General features: G+C 52.1%; 1 pseudogene; it reads right to left on the reverse strand.

The window, feature by feature from the left end:
- Positions 1–3,294: 3,294 nt before the first annotated feature.
- On the reverse strand, positions 3,295–4,331 carry LOC136317012 (RNA-binding protein with serine-rich domain 1-like; annotated as a pseudogene).
- Positions 4,332–5,168: the final 837 nt, after the last annotated feature.

Raw genomic sequence — 5,168 nt, forward strand, 5'->3', positions numbered from 1 at the left:
AGGGATAGGGGGTGGGGAGGGGCACAAAGAAAACAAGATAGAAGGTGACAGAGGACAATCTGACTTTGGGTGGTGGGTATGCAACATAATTGAACGACAAGATAACCTGGACTTGTTATCTTTGAATATATGTATCCTGATTTATTGATGTCACCCCATTAAAAAAATAAAATTATAAAAAAAAAGAAAAAAAAAAAAGAAATTAGCATTGCAGAGGATAAGCAGCCAAGATGGTAGAGTGCTGAAGGAGAAGCCAGTTTGTGCAGTTTGTGCAGAGAGAAGGAGATGGAGAATAGAGGTGAGTAAGGCTGGTGAGATAGAAACCTCTGATTCTAGGAAACTCAGATGAGTCAATGGCTTTGGGAGCCCTGAATGGAAAGGAAAGTGTTTTCCCACTGTGTGTATTTCTTCCCCACCGGGTGCAAGCTAGGATTAAAGCTAATGGCCCACCAGTTCTTGGCTCCATTGTTTCATTACCGTCTGTCCGAAACAAATGCGAACCTGCATGGGCCAGGCAGCTGTGTTGGTGGCCATGGCTACTGGCTTTACAGGGACCTTGACATGAATGGTCTGGCCTATGGTCAGTTCGTCAGCCTCTTTTATCAGGATCACTGTGGCAGCTAGGGCTCGGAGGCATGGTGGCCATCCAGAGGCCACTGGGTCCAGTTGTTTAGACAGGTAAGCTACTGGTCTCTGCCAGGGCCCAACAGTCTGAATGAGGACCCCTAACACAGTCTTTTCCTTTTCATGAACAAATAAGTTGAAGTCCTGTGACACATCTGGGAGCCCTAGTGCCGGAGAGCTGCTGAGCAATGTCTTAATTTCCTGGAAGGTTTTCTCCTGTTTGTCTTCTCATAGAAGGGGGTTTCCCTCTGGCCGGGTTAGAGCCTCATATAGCAGCTTAGCCTTTACTGAGAAGCCAGGGATCCAAATGTGGCAGAACCCTGCTGCCCCAAGGAACTCTTGGAGTTTCCTCCTGCTGTTTGGCGTTGGGATTGAGCAGATGACCTTTTTCCTTTCTGGTCCTAGAGAGTAATGCCCCTTGGTGATGAAGAATCTCAGGAACCGAACCTGTTGGCGGCAAATTTGGGCCTTTTTCCGGGATACTTTATACCCAGTGTCAGTTAGTAACTGCAGCAACGCCTCTGTTCCTTTCCAGCAGTGTTCTCGTGTCTCACTCGCGAGAAGGAGGTCAGTGACATACTACACCAGGGTGCAGTTGAATTCTGCGTGTGGGAAGGCAGCCAAATCCACGGCTGAACACAGTAAGAGAGTTTTTGAGCCCCTGGAGTAGGCGAGTCCGAGTCAACTGAGTCTTCCTCCCTGTCTGGCGGTCTTCCCGCTCGAAAGCGAGGAGTGGTTGGCTTTTTGGTGCCAACCATAGGCAGAAAAAGGTGAAGCAAGTGAGCCATTGCTCTCCAGGAGGGAGCTGACTCATGAGAGTGTACGGGTTCGGAACTGCCGGGTGTAGTGTGACTGTAGTGTTGTTATTGCCCTCACATCTTGTACAGGTCGGTAGCCGCCTTCATTGGGCTTCTTCACTGGCAGTAGAGGTGCATTCCCAGGGGATTGGCGCTCAATTAAGATCCTGGCATCTATGAGCTGTATGATGTGTTCCTGGATCCCAAGCTGGGGTTCCCAAGGCACTGGGTTTTTTTTTTTTTAATTTTTCTGAAGCTGGAAACGGGGAGAGACAGTCAGACAGACTCCCGCATGCGCCCGACCGGGATCCACCTGGCACGCCCACCAGGGGGCGACGCTTTGCTCACCAGGGGGTGATGCTCCGCCCCTCTGGGGCATCGCTCTGTTGTGACCAGAGCCATTCTAGCACCTGGGGCAGAGGCCAAGGAGCCATTCCCAGCGCCCCGGCCATCTTTGCTCCAATGGAGCCTCGCTGCGGGAGGGGAAGAGAGAGACAAAGAGGAAGGAGAGGGAGAGGGGTGGAGAAGCAGATGGGCACTTCTCCTGTGTGCCCTGGCTGGGAATCGAACCCGGGATCTCCGCACGCCAGGCCGACGCTCTACCACTGAGCCAACCGGCCAGGGCAAGGCACTGGGTTTTGTCTTTGCTGGGTTGGGAGAGCTCTGGGTTTTAAGTTTACTATAAGTGGTGCATGATTCTTTGCCATTCCTGGGGGGGCTTCCTTTGGCCCATACTGAGGGGAATGCTTCTTAGAACTCTGACAGATTTTTCTCAGTCCTTTCTTTTCTTTTCTTTTCTTTCTTTCTTTTTTTTTTGCATTCTAATCCTAGGTTTATTCAACACAATCCTTTTACTCTGCACAACAAAATATAAACACATTATCTAAAATGCTACAAGTTCCAAAAAAATCAAAACAAAATTTATAGTACTGACTGTACAATAAAAGCCAGAAAAGCAATGTACACATTGCCAAGGTACTCCGAAGACCACCATGGCAGGGATGTGGGTGGGGGTCTGTGATGACCCTGCAGAGCTAGCTTTCAACTTGCTCACCCATTTCAGAGAGAAAAGAGATGTAGGGTATGGGTGTATGTGCACAAATCCATGTAAAGACAGAACCCTTTACAGCCAACTAACATGGGATATTTGACCCTAGAGGGCAGAAGGACTCAAGCTGGGGAGCAGGGCCAGGTTACCAGGACCCGCAGCTGCATGAAAGCATTCTCTTTCCTGAAGGATCCCCGGGCTACTAGACTGGCCCTAGGTTATCTGTGGAATGGAAAAATGTGCTCCCGGCATGCGGGGGACCCGGGTTTGATTCCCGGCCAGGGCACATAGGAGAAGAGCCCATTTGCTTCTCCATCCCCCCTCCTTCCTCTCTGTCTCTCTCTTCCCCTCCCGCAGCCAAGGCTCCATTGGAGCAAAGATAGCCCGGGCGCTGGGGATGGCTCCTTGGCCTCTGCCCCAGGCGCTAGAGTGCCTCTGGTCGTGGCAGAGCGACGCCCCGGAGGTGCAGAGCATCGCCCCCTGGTGGGCAGAGCGTCGCCCCTGGTGGGCGTGCCGGGTGGATCCCGGTCGGGCGCATGTGGGAGTCTGTCTGACTGTCTCTCCCTGTTTCCAGCTTCAGAAAAAAATAAAAAATAAATAAAAAAGAAAAATGTGCTCCCAGGCTGGGGTGGCATTGCCACTGAATTGATTCTCAGGGACTGGAAACGTGGGACACTGGAGGACATCTTTGCAGGCACATCTCCAAACCAACACCACTTCTGCTGCCTGCCCCTGAGTGTGGATTTGTTTCCAACTGAATCTCCTTTTGCTAGGAAGTGACAGAATTGAGCTGGACGGGCTATAAGTTATGGGGCAGAGCTTCAGTGGCTTGCTTATCGGGAGGAATTGGAGTTGGAGCGACTCCTGTGGCGGGGGCGACTGGGAGAACGGGATCGCCCACGCACGGGGGACCTGCGCCGTGGGGAGCGTGACCTTCTCCTCATTCGTGGTGGTGACCCGCGCCATATGGGAGGTGGTGGCCACATTCGCCTAGGAGGGCTGAACCTTCTGGGGATTGGCCTAGGCCAGGGGGCTGGCACAGCGGTGGCAGTGATTTCCTGGCCACCAATTTTTCCTCCATCCATGTGCTTCAGTGCCTCTCGGCTTCATCTGGATTCTCAAACTCCACGTAGATATCAATCATTTTAATTTTTCCGGAGGTGGAGAATATCTCCATAATGTGATCCTTGGTCACATTCCCGGTAAGCCTCCCAATGTGTACTTTGGTGGGTTTAGGGGAAGGGCTCCGCCTTTCCTTTTCATCTCTTTTGGGTGGTTTGGACTTGGAGCGGGATCGCCGCCTGTTGTCATGCCTACGCCGAGAAGGACTCGGAGAGCCAGAGGAGCTGCTAGAGCTAGAGCTGCGAGATGTGCTGGACCTTCCAGAGCGGCTTGATGCTGATGAGGAGCTAGAGCCACTGCTTGAGCCGGTGCTGGTGCTGGAGCCCGAGCTGGAGGTGGAGCTGGGCCGAGACCTGGGGCTGCTGCTACCACTGGAAGCGCTGCGCCTCTTTCGAGTTTTATACCTACCACAATCTTCTCGCTTGATTCCTTGGTGGCCCCTTTATCTTTAGAGCGATCCTTGGACTTCTCAGCAGAGCGGTCTTTGCGTTTGGTAGGAGAAGGAGCCCTAGTGCTGGACTTTTTATTATTTCCTTTGACTCCTAGCAAGCTCTTCTTTTTCACTCCTGATAAAGCCATTTTTCCCTTCTGAGGTGTTCAAAGCAGCAATGGTGGCCTCACTTATCTGAACTCTCACTTCTAATTTGAGTCTGAGAAACGATCCCTAATCGATTGCAATTTACGCCAAAGTGCAGCATCTTCCTGCCAGCAGACCTCCTCCCGCTCTCCTCAGCCGCTGAGGTCGGCGCCACTTAGTCTCAGGGTTAGGGCTCGGTCCTTTCTTCTGTGTGTAGCTTCCATTCGCTCTCTCATGGTAGCATAACTGACAAGATTAAGTTCTCCTTTGGGCCTCTTAGAGTTAAGCTGGCAGACTCTTTCTGATTAAAGATTATTTGGGTGCTAAGTTTGGTCAGTAAGTCTCTTCACAACAAGGGAACCGGGCACTCTGGCAGATAAAGAAACTCATGGACTACTTGGTGACCCCCTAATTGTCAAGTCCGTGACTGGCAGAATGGTCGGGGTTCGCCCTGGGTTCTGGTAGCTCCAATGATGGTGGCTTTCCTCTTGCTGAATGGAGCCATTGAGGTTGTTACTACCGAGTACTATGCCCCAGTGTCGACCATAAAAGTCATTGGCTGGCCGCTTACTTTCATTTTGACCGTGGGCTCTCGGGCAGAGTTGCAGGGATCCTGGTCTCTCCTAGTCTGAGTCCTCCTCTGCTAAGCCGATCAATGGTTGGTCTTCAGCTCCAGCTGATACTTTCCTCTTCTTAGTGGTGCCGATCTCATTGAGTGCCCCCGTTTAGGGCATTCATTTTTCCAGTGTCCTTTCTCCTTGCAGTAAGTGCATTGATCAGTTTTCAAAAGGGATGGTTTCAGCCCTGGCCGGTTGGCTCAGCGGTAGAGCGTCGGCCTGGCGTGCGGGGGACCCGGGTTCGATCCCCGACCAGGGCACATAGGAGAAGCGCCCATTTGCTTCTCCACCCCCCCCTCCTTCCTCTCTGTCTCTCTCTTCCCCTCCCGCAGCCAAGGCTCCATTGGAGCAAAGGTGGCCCGGGCGCTGGGGATGGCTCCTTG

Source organism: Saccopteryx bilineata, chromosome X, assembly GCF_036850765.1.
Source record: "Saccopteryx bilineata isolate mSacBil1 chromosome X, mSacBil1_pri_phased_curated, whole genome shotgun sequence".
In the NCBI taxonomy this organism is placed as follows: Eukaryota; Metazoa; Chordata; class Mammalia; order Chiroptera; family Emballonuridae; genus Saccopteryx; species Saccopteryx bilineata.